Source organism: Ambystoma mexicanum, chromosome 1q (assembly GCF_040938575.1).
Source record: "Ambystoma mexicanum isolate Mex_15411 chromosome 1q, UKY_AmexF1_1, whole genome shotgun sequence".
NCBI classification, from domain to species: Eukaryota; Metazoa; Chordata; class Amphibia; order Caudata; family Ambystomatidae; genus Ambystoma; species Ambystoma mexicanum.
The window spans coordinates 415,127,285-415,147,748 of NC_090922.1; the positions used below are offsets into that span (position 1 = coordinate 415,127,285).

The following is a 20,464-nucleotide window of genomic DNA, read 5'->3' on the forward strand; positions in this document are numbered from 1 at the left end:
ACTTCAGTTACGACCTTAAAAACTCCAACATGGCAACTTTTTCTAAATTTACAAATAAGAGTCACAAACTATGCTTCTGAAATGGTCTACATATGCCGGATTGAATTTCTATCAAAGTTGGCTCAACAGATAGGTCTTCTCATAGCGTTTTAATGATATTTGATCCATTAGTGTGCACATTATAGTTCCTGAGATAATCAACAATCATGATTTCCCCATAGCACCTATGTAAAAAACGGCCATGCATATTGTTCCCTTTAATTAGCTGGCATATTTCTGTTCCCAATATCTGTATCTATGCCTGACCTCTGGCCTTTGTTGATCCATGCATGCCATAAAAGCACTTAACATTTCTTTCTCTCAGGGCTAATGCCCATCTTGCCTTATCTTCACAGGAGCAAAGGGCATAACTCAGCCCCCTCACTCATCTGGCAGTCACCTGTAACATGTCACTTGTCATTAGGTCAGGGATGGACACCACAAATTGAGTTTTCCAAATGTCAACCCATTAAGAGCTTCCTCTCTGTTTGCACAGTTGTTGGCGCCTAACCCCAATAAATTCCTTCCCAGGTACTGCCTCAGCTTCAAAGGCATTTCCAGATAATAGGGGAAAGGTCACAGTTTGGGTGTTCAGCACAGGCTGGAGCCAATTGTTAAAAACAGAAACTGGTGATTGTAAAATACATGTTTATTTCCATTACATGGTGCATGCTTCCATGCCTTGTATCCAATATATATGTCTTTCATATTTCTTCTCGCAGCTTATTTCAAACTGTTTTATTATATCCACTAGTTTCCTTATGGTGTGCCTTTGAATTCACTTCTGCAGTATTGTTTCATATTTAAAATGTTCCTTGTTCCAAATTTCAGAATGCCAGTCCACTGTGTGCTTTCCAATTACCAAAAAGTATTTCTGCTCTTTTAGGCCCAAGTTGGCCAGCGCAGTACATTTGTGTCTTGGGACTGTATTTAAACCTGACAAATACTTAAAACCCCAAACAGAGATTTCAACATTGATAATATTGCTGATCACTATTATTTTTTTCTCTGACATCATGTACCTTTGACATAATAGGGCCCTGATCAGGAAATGGGAATGCTAATGGCAAATCATGGAAGGAGCATGTACTGATGGGTTGATCACATGCTGATGAGGAAATCGTGTGTTATAGTGGAAAGAATACTTTAATTCAGTGATCACGTGATCAATGATAGATCTAATGAGATCTTTTAGTTACCACCGTTTGTGTGATTCTTCTATATTAAACAAGACGTTTTCGTCTTTCTGAAGCCATTTCTGCTCTGATCATTGTGCGTGGCACAGCCAGTGTGAAGGCATCATGAAGCAAGACAAAGAAAACCGATTCCATTTTTTTTATGGAATGGTTTATTTTCTGAATGTGAGGATGGAGTAAGGCTAGACCTGCCTTATGCTAAGGTGGTATTTCCCTACCTAAAGAAACTAAGGATAATCTGTGTCCATAGTTTGAACTTAAAAGTCTGCTTGTGTACAAAATATATACTTGCCCTCACAACTAAAGATACACAATGTGTAGGAAAATCAGCCATAAAAGAAATAGTGTTCCAAATTTCTGAGCTGCTTCCAGTTCCTGGTTTACTTTCCAGCTTCCCATTCCCCAAGTTCAAAATTGTTCCAAAGGACCTCTGGGTTCTCTTCCCCAAGAGCACAACACAGTTCACAAATGCTTGAGGTTCCCTTCCCAAAGACGTCAGCTAATAAAGTTTCCCACCAGATTCAAAACGTACAGTTTGTTCAAATCTCTTGGCTTTCAAAAACAGTTCCAATTCAACTTAGTAATCCTTTAAACTTTTCAATAGTACTTTTAGATCGCTCTCTTTCTCGTTCACTTCAGCAATCCTTTTCCAAAATGCAGTTTCCTTGTATTTGCTTTCCTTGGCTCTTTCCAAGCAGGGGTCACTCGGTCTAGGCGCATTGTTAGACCATATGGTCCACCCATTACAGGTCACGCAACCGATTACCCTTGGCACACTGTTCTGCTCTATTCTTTAGCTTCTCTTGCTAACACAGGTTTCTCGCTCGTTACCTGTGTCATGGGTTTTCATTCACTTCTGATTCTCCTTTGCAATCTCTTGACTTTGCCACACCGTGTTTTCCACACAACTCACTCTGTGGTGTTCACTCTCTTCAACCACCTTGCTTTCACTGTACTCATAAGTTCTCATCACTTGCTTTTCACTTTGTTGATCAGTATTCATCATTTGCTTTTAAGTGCTCATCACTTGTTTTTTCACGTGGTTCATAAATTCTCAGTTCATAATTGCACATTATGGAATTTTCATACTTGGTTTTCACTTTGTTCGCAGGTTCATCATAACTTTCCTTTAGTTTGGTATTCACCATTGCTTGCTTCACACTTATTTTCAGTCATAACAATTTGCAGATTGCTCCGTATTCAAAACCCCTCACTCTGGGTTCCATGACCAATTGTCACTTGTTTCACTTTGCTCGGCATCATCATATGCCCATTTACAGCCCCAGGAGCGGCCCGGTATGAGTGTTCCCTTTATTCCGCTCACCGGTTTGCGGCCACCCCTCCAGGTTTTCTTTCTCTTCTCACCCGCTTCCTTTTGCTCCTTGTAGACTTTTTGTGAGCCCAGCGAGCAGAGCTCACCTTCTTCGAACCTCGCTTCTCCCTCTTGGTAGCTCCACTCTTCCCTCACGGATGCTACAGGTGGACTGTCTTGCTTGGGAGCCTTCAGTGCCTCACAGCTTCGGCTGTAGGCACAAGTCAAAAGAGGCTGCAGGTCCCTCAACCCAGTCTACGGGCCCCGGTGTCACTTTCTGCCATCTGTAGCACCTGGCATCCTTCCCGTTGACCCCTCTACAGCCTGCTCCACCATCAGCCACATCCTGTCCTCCAGTCAGTCTTCTCCCAGGCCAGTTTCTCAGAGGCAAGTCTCTCTCCGGCAAGTTGTTTTCCTCCGCTGGCAGTCAAATCTTGTATGCACCTGTGACCGATTAACCGGTTGCAAGTCCAAGTCCTTGGTTTCAATTGCAGTCCTCTTCCTCGTCTCAGTACCAGAGTGGTGTGAATGAATGGGACTGTGTACGGCTCCTAGTCGCCTCTTCCTCGTCCCAGTACCATAGTGGAGTAAACGAGGGGAATTAAGGGCAAATTACTGGAAATAACCTATAAAGGCGGGGGAGGGTAGGGTCTATTCTTACAAGGGAACGGGGGATACCATGCCTCACCCAAAGACATCCTCTCCCCTCTCCCCAGGTCCCTCCACCCAGCTGATCCTCCCTCTCATCTCCACCCACAAAGTCGGGATCCAAGAGTGAAGGCCCTTCCCTGGTCACCTGAGAAGAGGATCCAGGGGGAGTTGATGTGAGGATGCCCTCAGGTTCCTCACAACAGACAGGCATAGTTCTATGCAACACATATTTTCAGGGAAAATGTTTCCATGCTGTTCTTTATAATGTTGGTCTCCTTCACGCCAACTGCTCACTAAATGAGGTTAGCAACCGCCTGTGAGTGTTAGAAGTATGTCTCTGCACTTGTTAGGGCACTACTCTTGCCTAATTTAGTCTATATGGGTTCTTTCAAATGCCTGGAGCCTTGGAGTTTAACTAGATGGTTCTTGCTCTGTGGAATCATGAATCGTGTCAATGAAAAGTTCTTCAGATCACCAAATTAAGACCTTTCTATTCCAAAGTTAATTTGATCAAATTAGGTAGAGCATTCAGTTTTACTGGAGCAGTAAGACTCTTCACATTGGATTATGTAATGGGCTATTTTGTAAATGATCCGAAAAATAGAAAATAAGCTATAGCTGGTCCGTTGTAATAGTATAGATGTGATGATCTTTGAAATTCTCGGGAGCAAGGAATGTGGTTCACATAGCTTTCACGCCATAGCACACAAGCTGCTTTATTGAGGACCATCATATAGTCTCAGTTAAGCTTACAAACAAAATAAAATTGTGGAGGACTAGTCAATTGCTAGGACTCAGTCACTCAAAAGAGTAGGCGGGTGGCTGGTCTCGATGTGTAAAACAATGGAAAATCCTGCTTGAACATTGATATATTCAGGTTCTTTTGATTGCAGGAGCTTTGTTTTCAAGTCTATGGCGTGAGATGAATTAATATATAAGTGGACTAGTGCCGCACTACAGACACTTTGCACTGGCATAATGAGTTTTTATTCCAGTGCAAACATGTATTCAAATAATGTATATTAGCAATCGCACAATTATTTTCCGCGGGTGCAAAAATGTGACAGTGTTAGCACAATATACAGTAACAGGGGCCATATATGGCACATATGTGCAAACTGATTCACCCAAAGGCACTGGATGGTTGGAGGCGTGAGCATGATGCATTTATCAGAAAATATTATTAGTGTTTTTGCCATAGGGCACCCCTTGAATAGCTTGTTTTTGATTTCAAAGCATTCACTTCCTTTCATGATGTGATGAGTTTGCCGGATCCTGCTTGGAGATGTTGGCTCGGTGGTAGAGCTGGTAGAGGTATAGATGCATGATATCAGCTGTTGGTTTCTCTAGACATATTTGAGAGTGCCAGGCCACGTAGGGTATTGAAGCAGGAAACAGCAGTTGCCTGATGTCCAAGACACAAGTTTTGTTAAATTTTCAGAGGAATACTGCTGGTTAGGGTTTGACTTGTAGGTTTGATGCTTTGATTAGGCAAGAGGTCTGCAAGATTTGGAGAATGCCCGTTCTGAAGAAAGAGGACAGTGATGCTGTGAGCACAAGGGCAATCATTGGGCTTTGGTGGAGTCAAAGGGCTTATTGTCGATGTATCAGGATTTTCATGAAAAGCATTGACTTTTTATATGATTGGGAGGTCTTCATAATGTTGTGGAACAGTGCATGAAACCTTTCTGAGAGACACTGGTTTTGTGATACCATGGAAAAACATTAGATTCTGGCTTTTGTTTCTAAAGTGGAAGTAGGATAGACCTGCAGATGGTTCTGTTGATTTTGAAGGGAAGCTTTTCCACTGGGGGTTTTGTGTTGTCATGTGTCATGCAAGACCCAAACAGCAATTCTGTTCTCATGGAAGATCGAGGGGTATTTGAAGACGATTGAGTAATGTATCTCTATTAAGTGTGGGCATGAAAGTGCAGTCAAGAACTTTTAGCTTGATGTGACAAAAAAGTGGTCTGTTCAGATTTAAGCCTTAAAACTTTGATGAGTAAAGGCCACATCAACAGGGTGTCTACCTTTGTCTATGGGACATTTGATTTTTGTTTCAATGAACTCCAGTGAACGAAACTTACCTATAGCCCTGGGGCGTGTTATTTGGGGTTAAGTTTGGATTAACACCAGCTTGAAAATCTTCTCCACGAAGTCAATGTTGGAAGGCTCGGATACATGAGGAGCATGCATTGTCTGAACAACTAGGGCCTCATTACGACCCTGGCGGAGTGGGTTTACGCCAGCGGTATTCGCGGCGGACCCTTCCGCCCTACTACGAGTTCCCGTAGCGCCATGGAGCCGTTTTCCGCCTGGTTTTTCCGGGCGGAGAAATCCATGGCGCTACGGGACCTTGTTGTTAATTACGCCACCGTATTTTACGGTGGCGTAATTAACGCCTTCCCCACTCCCATTATACCCTATGGGGCAAAAATGGGAATGGGGAAGGGTAAAATGGGGAATGGGGATTTACCGCCCCGCCAAGGTCGGAATGGGGCGGTAAATCCGCCAACCCCCATGGCGGTATCGGCAGCTTTCCGCCGTGCTCCATGGTGCATATTGCACCACGATCTCCGCCAGGGTCGTAATGAGGGCCCTAGAGATGAAATATGTCAATATTGTGTCAAGGACACCTACAGTTAATGTCCAGGGTCAAATAGCTTAATTACAATGGTGAAGGGTGCAGCCAAAAGAGATCAGTTTTAAAGGTCACTGGAGAATCAGCCATGAGAGCAGTGCTGGAGTTAACACTATAGAGACTCCTTTTATTCAGTGATATTACCACTCACCTAAATATTGTTCATGCTATTTTTCAGTTATTTTTTTAATACTGGCTCTTTGTAATACCGCCTCTTTCTCTCTTAATTTCTTAATATGCCACACTTTTGCATCTTGGACTTGCAGTCCTGACCCAGGAGAGAAACTATTTTTGCAGAAAGAGAAGGGGGAGGGAAGCATGTTGCCAGATGCTACTAACAGGCAGTTACAGGTGGTGGCCGAGGGATGAGAGTGGTAGCAGAGCAGGGGATTGATGAGGTGTTCACTACTTAAAAAGAGCTGAGGAAAGATGGTTGCATGGCCAAAACAATAACCCCCAGCATGAGAAACATGGTACAGTCCAGCAGAGTGTCAGTGGGGTTAAGGGGCACTGCTTGAGCCGGAAGTGAACTTATTTTCCTTGCATATCGGACTGTTGGTATCTTCGTGCATGCAATGTTTACACGTGGACAGCAAATGGTGAGATTCGGGATTAAAGGAATAGTGCACTCTAAAATATTATTGGCTAAAAAGATGGCCAATAATCAAAAATATATCTTGTAAAGCAATGAGCAAATGAACCTCAAACTTAAAAATTTGAAGCACTAGGAGGCATCCATTTTGTGAAATTGATGCCTCCTGTGCTTGCCCTTGCGGCTCTAATGAAGCAAAAGCCTGCCAGCTGTAATAAACAAAAGCTACCATTAGGTGGATTTTGCTTCATTGGTACCGGAGGACAGCGACCAGAGACTGCAGGCTGGAAAGCTGCATCTTGGTAAGTGCTTATTTCTTTTTTTAAATAAACACTATCTGAATTTTATTTTCTAATTTTTCCGGGCTGGAGGAGCACGGAAAACTTAGAAAGAAAACCACAGCTTTTAAAACCTTGTATTTATGTTCGCGGTAGCTCCAAGCTCAAGCTACCGCAAACATAAATACAATGTTATTGTATTTAAAAATGCTGTGGTTTTCTTTCTAAGTTTCACACGCTCCTCTGAGACGGGGGAGCCTGAGAAACTTAGAAAGAAAAACTGCTGAGTTTTTTAATACAACCGCGTTGTCAAAATGCCGCTGTGTTTCTGCCTGCAGCACCTTTCACTTTGAGTCTCCTGGGCTCCCGCGGGGGAGCCCAGGAGACTCAAAGTGAAAGGTGCTGCAAGCAGAAACACAACGTGTTTTGAAATTCTGCAGTGTTTCTCACTACGACGGCTTTTGTGTGGAGTCTCCTGGGCTCCCCCAAGCCTGAGGGAGCCCAGGAGACTCCAATCGAAAGCTGCCCCAGTGAGAAATACAACGTTGTTGTATTTGTAAATGCTGCGGTATTTACAAATACAACAACGTTGTTATTCTGACTGTGGCGGATTTTGCTTGGAGTCTCCTGGGCTTCCTCAGGGTTGGGGGAGCCCAGGAGACTCCACGCAAAAGCCGCCACAGTCAGAATAACAATGTTGTTGTATTTATGATTTCCTTGGTTTTCCAACCACCGCAATCACAAATACAACAACGTTGTATATGTAATTGACACACCTCTGCTTTTTGTCTTTATTTTATGTTTTCTGTGCTTCCCTGGGATTGGGGAGCACTGAAAACGTAAAATGAAAGTGAAGGCAGCCTGGTAAACTCTACTCTAGCTGCAGTAAGCAAAAGCTCCCAGTAGGGGGCTTTTGCTGCGTGTTTAGTGCCACCAGGGCAGAGCTGAGGAGGCTGCCTGAAATGGCAAAATGGATGCTCCCATGTAAACGCTTTGAGCCTCGTTTGCTCAAAGCGTTTACATAGGAACTTTCAATCAAAATATGTTTAACGTATGCCCATCTTTTTAGCCAATAATATTTTAGAGTGCACTATTCCTTTAAGGCAGTATGCAAGGGACAGTGATATCTCACCGTTGATGTACTTTATGGATTGCTGGTGCATTATGTTCCTAGTGGGAGTTAGGTAAAACTGTACTGGTTGGTGATATTATTTTCACCAATAATATCACCTACAACCAGACTGTTGATGTCACTGATCTTGTTTATTGCAACAAAGTTAAAGCGTTTTCTGGATCTTCAAGGTAGTCATGTTAGTGTTTCAAAAGGACATTTGATGAGTCAGGGAGTCCCATAGATACAATGTTGCAAGCCTGCAGCTTCCCAACTGGGGATTCGATCAAAGTGAAAACAAAATTACAGAGGCATTGACTTCCAGCAGTGAGTTTCACTGCTGAGTATAACATCTTGCCATCTTTATTTTGTTTATTCTTTTTTATTTACTTATTTTATTGTGCATTTGGAAGGTGCTTATACAAGTAAATTGTGTTTCAAAGCGCCCAAACTATTTATTACACAGAAGAGTTTCAAAAGCTTAACCTGTGTGTTTTCAGTATTGAATTCAAACAATATAATAACAGGAGATCTCAGCATATTTTTGTTTGAATACAGCCATCCTGATAATACGTTTCTTTGGGGAAGACTCTAGTTTTGCTTTTAAGTTGACCGAGACTTGTACGCAGTCTCTGAATAAAGTCATAGAATTAGAGTTTTTGGTCTTGGTAACTTCTTAATACCAGGTGACCTGTGTGACTTGAGGTGGTCAGAAGTGTGATCAGGAAGCCATAGAATGGTTAGCTAACCAAAGATGCCATACTTTGGACATTGTCCCGCACCAACCCACGCTAAAATTACAAGAAATCCCTTTCCCTGCTTGGAAAGGACTGACTTGAGGCCACACAACTCACATTCTTAATAGTGCTCCATCAACCCACCCTATTAGAATCAGTCCTAATCAAAATGTGACAAACCCCAACATACACAGTGAAGGCAAGAGTTCACCCATCTACCGTGGCAGGGATTTCTCATGCTTCCATTTTATCTGAGCTACAGGTCCACAAACTAATCAAAATTTTGGATCTTTGGATAGGGCAATAACCACCCAGCACAACCTGCTGCCTGATGTTGGTTTCTCTTTGGCAATCAGAACCAAGACCAAAGGTTCCAAAGATAAACCCCTAGACAAGAGGGGACGTATTGCTTTGATTTGAAGGATGGACCACTGCCACCTAGCTAGCCAGCCACAGAAATCCATGGACACTTCACTACACGTGTTTGCTCCCACAGATTTGAAGGTCTGGGATTCCAAATTACTTTTTGTGAAGATCAATGTTAGGGTTGAAATCCCAGAGGGTTGTTATGGATTTGTAAAAGCCTCCCACTTTTCCATTCCAGCCAGGAAACCTCTGGTGATAAGTTCCCTGGCCCCAGGACACCACCAGGGAGAACTCACCCACTTGATTTTCAGTTTGACAAAGGGGCACATCCATATCTGTCCTTGGTGTGTTGACTCACCTCTATATTGAGCCCGGCTATTGCCTGGTGAAGGTAGCCAATCCAGAGGGGACAGCAGTGGTTTGTCCCAGTTTAGAAGAGGGTCGAGATTGCCTGAAGAGGACAAGGACACTCCCCAAGGAAAGCAGGAGCCGACCCCAAAACAAGTCTCTAAGGGAGCATTGGAAGCATCAGCTCATGGTTCTTGGGCAGAGACCACCCCACGCATAAATGAGGCAAAGGATATTGCCTTCACCCGGAACACTGAAAGTGAGGGAACCCAGAGTAGAAGAAGATCTTCCAGGTGATGACAGTGAGTGAGTCACCTACCTCAGAACCAGTGATGAATCCCACAGCCAGCTCCATCATTTTCCCTACTGGGCCCCACTGGTGAAAGATTACTGTGGCTCTCCTACCACCAGAAAGCCAGGTTCAGCAGACTAAGAAAACCAATACATGGCTCCACATGAGGGCTCTAGAGTCCAAACCTCTTATATGACAGGCCAGGAGCATTTTGTTGTAAAGTCACTGAGGTCGAGGATGGTAGAAGAGGGAATACCTTGTCCTGGTAGCCAGACACCAGCAGTAATGGCCCTTGAGACCATAACACCATCAGGCTTGAAGGTAGAAGGGCTTTCCCTGCTGTTACTGAAACCCATTCACAAGAGGTTGCAGGCAGCTGGCCCCATCTGTGAGTTGGAGGGAGACTGAGGAACCTGAGAACAGACCTTATCCCTCGTGTCTGTCCCACTTGACCATCTTGAGCCCAGGGAGCCTAATCCCATAGAGAATCTGCTCATAATTGTAATTGTCATTTGTATAGCGCTTTTACCATTACTATAGTGTCAATGCGCTTGTAGTGGGAATGCCCCCGAGGACCGCAGTCCAGAGTATGGGAAATTCTCATAGAGGTTTAGAATGTGTGTATGCATATGACCAAGATTAGGGATTGGTTGGGCTGGCTGGGCTCCAGTAGGCAAACAAAGAGATCAGGCATGTGGCTGGGTGCTGATGGAGGTTGCAAATTGTGTGCAAGTGCACAGAGACTCGTTATGTGTCCAGCTGAACCGGAATTATGTTGTAGGTTGTCACTGTATTCCAATGGCAGAGTGTTGAGGCAAGTCTGGGGTGAGTAGGCTTATAAAGATTAAGTGTCCAATTTTGTCATAGGTCGTAACTGCATTCTAATGTGCATTGATGGATAGCTGTGCCTGTGGCCGTTGTCCATCAAAAGGGTGTGTTTACACATACGTGGAGCTCCGATGCAGCTTATCTTTGATGTTTCTGAGTCATTTGAACACCCACTTACACCCATTGGCCTGGAAAACTTTGTAACTGGTAGGCTTGGAGGCTCGTTGACAGATCCCTTGAAGGAATCAGCAGAACCAAAGGTACTAACCCCACAAAACCAGAGGTGGGATAAGGGTGTCTATGACAAGGTGCCAGTCAGTGTTTATGGAGAAACCCGTAGGAGAATGGATTTCAAAACACTGGAATATGCAACTGCCTTCAATGCCAAACCTTCAGAAAAACAACAAATAGGAACGACCAGTGGAAAGGAGATGTGTGATGAGGTTGCTTGCCTAGTTCTGGGGACCAGCAAAGTGATAGTGCAAGAAACTGCTTACTACCCCAAGCCATTGGATGTTCGGCCCATAGGTAGTATATGAACATCCCCCTGGTCATCCAAACATGGCCACTGACACCTACCAGTGGACAGTTGCATTACCTCAAGGCAGGCCAGTCCTGGTGGTCTAGACCCTGCACGATTCAGCAATCCACTAGGGAAGGTTAGATATGGAAGTCCTACCCCTATCCAGGCCCTAGTGACAACCAGCAAGGTAATGTTCACACCCCCACCCTCCAATTAAAAGATCTCCCAGCTCTCTTTATCCAAACCTCCGGCTTCAGTTTAGGAAAAGGTGTGTTCCCTTTAACAGGAAACACTATTATTCACTAAATGCTGGTAGCATGTATTGCAACTTTGTTTAACTGTCTGGGTTATCAGGGATCTCATTTCAGTGCTTCAAATGGACATTCGATAAGTCATCCCGCAGATAGAATGTTGCAAGACTGAAGCTTTTTGACCTGCGGTTGTATCAGAAGGAAAAAAAAATGACAGAGGCATTGGGCCTCATTACAGGTCTGGTGGTAACCCTGCCGGTGCTACCAGCGGGTTGCCGTCTGACCCGTACAAAATTACTGGCACCTGACTTCCCAGTGCCACTGGGCTTTTCCAAGTCCAGAAGCGGGGAAGTCAGGCGCTGGTAATTTCATTTGTCCCCATTTGCATAGAGTCCCATAGGGGGGTTAATGGAGACACAGGTTCATGGCACCGTTGCACCCACCCGCAGAGTTGTAGTGCACCAGTCCGGAAACAACGGTGCCGGTAAGCTTACTGGCACCGTTGTTTTCCACACCGGCACACTAAGAATGAGGCTCATTGTCTCCCAGCAGGGAGTTTCCCTGCTGAGGATACAATATAGCAATCTTTCCAACCACACAAACTAACTCAGTTGACAGAAGAGTGTAGAAACCTTAACCCGTGTGTTTTCAGTGATGAATTCTCGCACTGTATAGGCAGGAAATCACAGCACCAGCAGAACAATGGAGGATCACAAAGGGATTACTGGCTTCCAAAATGGTTGACCTGCCAGTTATGCATTTGGTCCCACACCCAAAGGCCAAACCCGACCCATGGGCACTCAGGGATCATGACTAATCACTGCCCTATGTGAATAAGAGAACACAGATGCAGACTCTCACCAGAGGTACCACCTAAGGGCAGGGGGGAGAGCCCTATAAAACCCATACAACCCAGTCTGAGAGAGTCTGTTGCAGTAGCAGGTGGCCCACATTTAGAGAAGGCTGGAGATTGGAGAGGGCACAGGCTGGAAAGACAGTAGAGACTGGAGGGAGCAGAGCAGTGGTGAGCAGAATGAAGTGGTGATAGCTAAGAGGGGGAAGGAGGAGATCTTAAGATCAGATATTGAAAGTGGATACAAGTAGATGGTAGGAAGAAAGAAGTTGCAGGAGAAGTTTGTAATATCAGAGAAAGAGAAAGGATGGAGGAGTTGGCAGGAAGGAGGAAGTTGAAGGAGTAGGTTGTAACAGTAGAGTAGGAAAAAGGACACAAGGAGGTGGCAGGAAGAGGGGAATTGAAGGGCACAATGGCAAAAGTGAGTAGGACAAAGGGCAGGTGGTAGTGAGAATCATGGGTGTGATGGAGGAGGTGATAACACCAGAAGAAGGAGACTTACAGGAGAATGGGATAACAGGATGACCTAGTAGTGGAGATCTGATTGTAGGAATTGGGGCATAGGAGGAGGTGTTAAATACCAAGGGAAAAACAGATATAACAGCATTAAGGGTTGGAAGTGACACAGAAGAGGTAACAGCATCTGGAAAAAGAGATCTGGAGAAGGGGAGGGAGGAACCTCATGGGATATAGCTTTTAGTAATGGTAGTAGCAAAGGTGGTGCAAAGGGGGAGTTGGACAAACACCTGGAGGAGAGAACAGGGGTATAAGCAGACTTGTTGGAAAGACCAAGGTCCATTTGGTGTCATACTACAAAGGGGCTAGTTTACAAGCAAGACACCAAAGAAGAAAGACTGTGCAAGATGGGCCCAGGAAGCAAGAAGACTATGAGCCTCATTACGAGGTGAGCGGAATGGGTTTAATAGCGCTGGTAATGGTGTCGGTGCCGGTAAACGCATTCCGCCCTATTACGAGGCTCCCTTGTGGGACCCACTCTGAACGTCTGGTCAGACATGACATCCTTTGCGGGTCCCGCAAGGGGACCAGGGAGCTAATAACGGGCCCGTTATTAACAGGCTCGTTATTAGCTCCCTCCCCATTCCCATTGAGCCCTATGGGGGCTCAAATGGGAATGGGGATGGTTTATTTGAATGAGGAATTGCCGTGTCCTCCAAGGATGGAATGGCCCGGTAATTTCTCATTCAAGGAACTCGGACCGGAGTTTGGAGGCAGCCATGCCCTTATTAAGGGCATGGCTACCTCCAGACTCGTAATGAGGCCCTATGTAAAAGTTTGTTTTACAGGAGTTAACTGGAAGAGTTGTAAGAAGCTGGGAGTTGGAAGATAATAATAAGGTACAGAAGGAATTAGTCAGAGTGGGAAGGTTTTGGGGGACCCGGCTGAGAAAGGACTAAAGCATCACAGGTAGGTTGCAGTCAGGTCAGGGAGGCGAAGCAAGAGGAATTATGGGAGCACTGATGGAAGCTCCGCTGAACCTTCTCTAGCTCTCCCTGCCAGTTACAACCATTGACTTGTCTGCTCATGGAACTTTATACTAGAATCAGTCATAGGGTACTGGACTCCAGAAAGCATGTAACTACCTCAAATTAAAGAGAAGGGTCATGGTCGCTCTTAAGCCCACTGAAGTGAGAAAGAGGTGTGTTATCATTTCCTAAACTTTTCAGACTGGGACAGGGAGGTAGTCAATGTAATCTTCCAGCTATTTTAGAGTTGCCGAAATGCGCACAAATGACCCTTATCAGAAGTGAGTTTGGTTTAACATCTTTAAAAACTGTACTAAACCTTAGAAGATGTGCACTGTTTCTAAAAAATTATGTATGGTACTGAAGAGAACATCAGGTGTGATCTGAGAGAAGCTATTTTGCTAAACAACAGTTTTGAACCAGATAATTTTTGGAAAATAAATAGAGATAAAGGCTTGCTTGAATAAAGGTCTACCCTTGCATTTTACCTTCAATCATCAAGAAAAAGGCATACCTATGGTATAAGGTATTAAACGGTAGACTAATTTCAAGTCTACCATTATCCAAAACATAATGAAATCATATGCTTAAGGCAGGTGCAATGCCATCATATAACAAATGCTTCCCAAATCAACACTTTGAGGTGGTTGTTAGATTTAGATTTAACATGCTTGAGTCTATGGAAGTGGTAGGCCCGAGATAAAAAATTCTGTATGAGAATCATTACTTTAGATAATGTAATAACTCTAAGACTAAAGAGACATTAAAATATTAATTATTGTACGGTCGCAATAGAAAGGAAATCAGAATCTCAAAACTAGGGAAATATGAAAATATGAGCAATTCTTATCTTCAGAATTTGTTTGGACGAGATGCATGAATGGTCAGAAAATATCTATTTCTTTACCATTACTATATTTATGGAAATAAATTGAGTTAAGAAAGATTGAAGGAGGAGAGTGGAAATTAAATTATATTTATAGAATCGTTTTTATTAGAAATGAAAAATATATTTATTCGTCATTTGCAGAAACTCAAGTTTGAACTCTTTTTATATGATTGTGGTTAATTGTCTGGACGTTGGTGTTAAGGTTTATTTTAAACCAATTGTACACCTAAATTATAAAGAAAAAAAATTAAACAGGAAGTGCCATCTTTTTGTGACTACTAGCAGAGGAGAGCAGTGCACCCTTGCAAGACATCTTCCCTCATTACGAGGTTGGCGGTCCGGTAATAACGGAGCTGGTAAGGCAATATGGCATCCATTACCGGTCTGCAGTATTACAACCCTAGACGCCGGTCCTCCCGGCATCAACAAGGACCTGCTGTGGACGTGCACCACCGTAGCAGTATGCGCGTGCGCGAGCTCTGTGCCCATAATACCGGCATGCCGCAAGGAAGCAGACATCACGAGTCGCGTGGACATGCACATACCGGCATCCAGATGCCGGTAAGAAGGGCCACCTTGATGCCGCCAATACCGGCATTGCAGATCACCCGTTAACAGCAATCTGCTGTGTTACCAACTGCCACAGGTGCACACAATCAGCACAGGTGGAGGCAATGGAGTCAGGCCCAGCACAAAAGGAGCACACCCACACACCACACCCCTTGCCACACCAAAATGATACCACTTGCACTTGCCATACTGGGGCTGGAGGACATTCCTGCACTGCTACTCCTTGAGCAGGCAGTACAACAGGCAACACAGAGGAGACACAGGAGGAGAAGGAGGGTAAGACCGGCCCAGCAAATCCCACCAGTGCAGGCAGTTGTTCCCCGCAGACAGCCATCAATTCCACGTATACGGGCCAATCCATTTGACTTAACCCCAGCACAGATCCACACCCTGTACCGCCTGGACAGGGACACCATCACCACCATAGTGGAATTAATACAGGAAAACCTGGTCAGCCTGATCAACATCTGCACAGCCATCGCCCCTCTGCTGAAGGTGCCATCTGTGCTCCACTTCCTGGCCACAGGCACCTACCAACACACAGTGGGCCAAATGCATGGCATGTCACAATCATGCTTCTCTGTTGTGCTCAACCAAGTGCTGGATGCACTACTAAAGCATGCAAGGGCCTACTTATCCCTAGCACGGACACCGCAGGAGGCAAATGCCACCAAAATAGCATTCCATACACTGGCAGGCATGCCAAATGTAATTGGTGTCCTCGACTGCACCCACGTAGAGTTGGTAGTCCCACATGCCGTGGAGGTGGTGTACCGCAACCAGAAGCTATACCACTCCATCAATGTACAGATGGTGTGTGATGCCAGCCAGATAATAACACATTGCTGTGCCAGATACCCAGGATCCACGCATGATGCCATGGTGCTGTGGAACTCCTTACTACCCCGCTACATGGAAGGAGACGTCGTACGAATTGGCTGGCTGTTGGGTGAGTCTGCCCACTGGGCCATGGGAGGAGAGGGTGGGGGGGCTACATGCATATGCAAGGGGAATGGCCACTGGGTCTTGGGAGGAGAGGGTGGGGGGCTACATGCATATGCAAGGGGAATGGCCACTGGTCCATGGGAGGAGAGGGTCTGGGGGCTACATGCATATGCAAGGGGAATGGCCACTGGGCCAAGTGAGGAGAGGGTGGGGGGGGCTACACATGTGCATACATAAAGGACCTTGACAATGCATCAGGGTGCCTGGTGGTTCCAATGTCTAGACCCCTAAATCATGTACGTCACCCAAGGCTAGCACCATGGATTGGCAAGTACTGTACAGGGCAGATAGTTATGTAGAAGTGGCTGCCATCGATGGGATAGTGCATGTGAACAAGAAAGATGTACAGGCTGAGCACATATGGCATCTGAACAGTATCCTTACACATACCTCCTTCTGCTCCCATGCAGGTGATGCTGGCTATCCCCTGAAGGCGTGGCTCCTCACCCCTGTCAGGAATCCGCAGAACAGGCACGAAGAGGACTTCAATCGTGCACATACACGCACGCGTGTGGTCATTGAGCAGGCCTTTGGCCTGTTGAAGGCAAGATTTCGCTGCCTCAGCAGGTCGGGTGGCACCCTCATTTACGGGCCTGAGAAGGTGGGCAAGATCATCATGGTATGTGCAATGCTGCATAACATGTGCATCCGGCGGAATATACCCCTGCCAGCTGACATGGAGCTGCCACCACCTGGTGAGGTAGAAGGAGAGGAAGGAGTAGATGATGGACATAGGCCAGGATGCGATACACTTGAGGGTCGCGCAGTACGCCAATGGGTCATAGATCAATCATTCTGATGTACTGGGATGCAGAGGGGGCCATGTATTGGGAACTGTGGGCACTGGTGTGGGGATATATGGACACAGTGCACTTTGAAGCAATACATTGACACACACCAAAGAAGCAATGTCTACTCATATTTGTACACAACGGGTGTATTCAAGTGATGGTTTGTACAATATGATTTAACACTCAACGCCCCTAAACACCCCTCCCCTGACACACCCTCAACACCCCCCCACACACCCCCAGTACTACACCCACCACCACCCTCCACCTAACACCAAAGTCATCAATGGCACAACATGTGTCTGGATGCGGTGCTAAACAGATTGTGCAGGGTGGGCCTGCTACTGTGGAGCCCCCTTCGGAGGTGGGGGTTGCATCTCTGATCACCGCGCACTTCACAGGGACATGCACACAGGGCTGGTCTACGTGGAACTTACAGGCGTGGTAGATGCAGATGAGGTAGATGGTTGTGTCCCCAAAGCCGCCGTTTGCCGCTGCTCCATGCTGTCTGCAATCCTGGTGAGGATCTGGCCCAAAGCATTGAATCCATCCCGCACTTTCTGAGCATTAGAGTTGATGGCCTGGATTACGGCCGCAGTGCTGTCACAGATGACACGGCGTGTTGCCTCGCCTTCAGCAAGGTACTGTTTAACATAGCCTTGCATCTCCTCCTGCCGGCCCTCCATCCTGGACCGACGTCCTCCAAGGTCCCGTATAGCAGTGTTGGTGGTGGATGGGGGGTTAGGTGGTGATAGTGCAGCCAATATGGGGCTGTGCAATGTTGGAGACCACTCTCCGTGGCTGCTCTGTCCTGATGAATCCTGTCGAGGGGTGTCCTGTGGGGTGACCTGCAGGCTTGGGGTTTGACCTACAGGCTCTGAGTGGAGGACTCCTGCATTGGTGTAATCGTCAGGATCAGCTTCCTCGTCGCCACTATGCTGTGTCGATCCAGCCGTCTCCCCAATTGTGCTTGCAACAGCGGACTGTGTGCCATCATTGTCCATACCAGAAAATGTGTCTTCGCCCTGTATAGGTTGTGTGTTCAGGGGTGCAGGGACAGGTGTCTGCTGGTCCTGTGTGGGTGGCATCGTGGCTGGCTGGGCACTGGTTGTTGTCTTGCGTGCCGCTTGGCCCATCCTTGGTTCCCTCGAAGTAGATGGCCTGGTGCCATCATCTTGGCCACTGGCCCTTTTGGCTGGTGTTGTGGCTTGTGCACTTCCATGTGCTTCTTCGGTTTCTGCATCCATACCTGTGGGGGACAGAGAGTGTCAGGGCATCAGTGATGGTGGTGCTTGCATCATGCATGCGTTGGTCTTTGTGCAGATGGCGCCATGTGATCAGTTGCATGCCTGGCTTTGCAGCGGACTGGGTACGTATAAGGTTGGGGGGGTGTTTTGCAATCACGCAGGTGTTCACATGTACACCATGGTGTCTGCTGTGGGGCCTTGATGTGTGTTGTGTCCGGTAATGACGGGCCCGTTCTTACCACTATGTTAATACCGGTACCGCTGTTTAGGGGTTGCCAAGGGTGGAGGTGTTATGTGCGCATTAGATGATGCCGCTAACTGGGGGTTCGAGGGTCGTTACCGGCATGCCGGTACGGCCGTTACCGGCATGCAGGGGTGCGCATGCTCATGCACTCATGATCACCCGCTGTTTGCGGGAACGAGCCTACACGGACATGTTATTACCGGCATGCCGGTAAAGGCAGATTCTTAGCACCAACCTTGTAATGAGGGTCATAGACCCACCAACATTTCTTGTCAGTGATTTCTAGGGAGAGAGGAGAAAATCACAAAACTCTTTGGCGCATAAAGGAGGTAGCTATAGCAAGCCAGGAGAAGGACACAGACTCTCCGACAATATTTTGCACAACCTTTTATTAAAGTAAAAATTCCTACAAGGCCAAACTTTCCCTATCACTATGGGAGGTCCCTGCCTATATTATTAACTAAGGTGCTTGTCATTCATGCGTGAATGTCCATTGTCCAAAGCTAACTTAACTGGCCCTTCCACTATGAAAACTAAAAGAAGTCAGGAGAATGACTCCCTTCTCCTGGAGATACTTCTAGTGTCAGTTTCTAGGATTCTTGATTAATAAATACTCCTCCAATAGTCTCTCCTGATTTCTTGGATCCGTCTCTGTAACTCAAATGGATTTTGGCCTTTTTCCTCCTCATATCCTTGGGAATACCTTTTGGGGATCGTTTATAAGAGCTCTTCTCTGGTTTGGAAAATACTATTCTTCTGATAAGCTTTCCCTCTTCGGGGGTTTTTGTTCCACTTGTTCTGATCTACTTGCTTTGGTTTTTGATTCAGTTGAATAGTTATTTTGAACTCTGGCTCATAATGTTCTCTCTCTTTTCTACTATGTGCTTCTTGCACAGAATGTCAGGGTTCATTGCCCTTTTCTCAGGGTATTGTTATCCATTGTTCTTCTTTTCTCTCAATATTCAACTCTTGAGGAATCTTCTCTCTGGTACCACAGCAATTTAAGTTAATCAGTTCCAGATGTATTTTTGCCTCATGACTTCCAGTGAGACAAGTGGCTTGCAAAGTATAATGATTCCCTCAGGGCCTCCCATCATTCCTGTTCTCCCTGTTACTTTTGCGTGTGAAGGAGAATGTTTTGGGAGCCTGGTACCCCTGGGACCACCTGTCGGGTTTCACATGGCCGTCGGCTGTTCTCTGTCAGCTTTCTCTCCCTCAGATTTCCTTTTCTCCTCATGGTGTCTTTGTGTTCCGCATACTGACCGGACACCATGCTGCGATGTACCCGAGGTGGTATCGGTGATGGCTGGTGGACCGGCTGTCCACCACTTATCCTTCATGGTATCTCCAACACCTTCCTTTGTGATCTTGTCTTTCCGCCTTCTCCAGCTGGGGTCTCGGAGTGGTTCTGGCATCCAGCTCTTCAGTATCGGCTGAGTTTGAAACTTGCAGGCTTCCTGGTTTACGCTCAGGTCACCTTCTGCAGGTGTTACGCAGCTCAGGGTCTTCCCTTGCCTGTATATGCGCTCCTCCCTCTCCCTAGGTGTTATGCAACTTGGGGCTTCCCTGAGTTTGTGATGTTGTTGTGCTTCAGTTACTACGCAGCTCGGGGGCTTCCCTTGCTTGCGTATGCACTCTTCTCTCTGTCTCTCTCTTTCTCACTCTCTCCGTCTCATCGAGTACACGCTATTTAACGTACTCGCCCAGTGGATTGGATAGTTGTATTTACAGGGTCCTGTTATTTTACTATGTGATAATGACATCTATCAAGCGTTTCTACGTCCCATTCTTGGTATTGAATAGTCTCTGGTATTGTAGAGCTTCTCATGAAGGCCACGGTGTGCCCAGCTTTAGGGCGTCCCTCACAGGAACGGGAGTCCTTGTGCCATAAGGGGGGGTGTCTCCCGGTGAGGTCGCACTTGCCTAGACCCCTAGGTAGGGTGATGCAGAGCGGGCTCACCTCGCAAGCCTCACGGGGGAGGGGGGTCTCCCTGTTGGGGAGAAGGGATGCATTCCCTCTATTCGTCACTTAGCATACAGTGAAAGTAACAAAGTGTGCCATCTTTATGTGACAATGAGACACTAGTATCAGAGGGAAAATCACAGAAAGTATTTGTTGCAGGAAATTTTATTCGGTGACTGTAGCTGAGTGCAATCTTTTTGTGATGAGACAAAATACTACGAGTACATAGAAATGATTGGGGAGGTAGAATAGA

The 20,464-nt window shown here is 46.1% G+C and overlaps 1 protein-coding gene across 1 annotated transcript in view; it reads left to right on the top strand.

Moving 5' to 3' along the window:
• Window positions 1–20,464, top strand: part of MMP2 (matrix metallopeptidase 2) — a 388,440-nt gene that overhangs the window by 339,716 nt on the left and 28,260 nt on the right. The gene's annotated exons all lie outside the window — the stretch shown is intronic.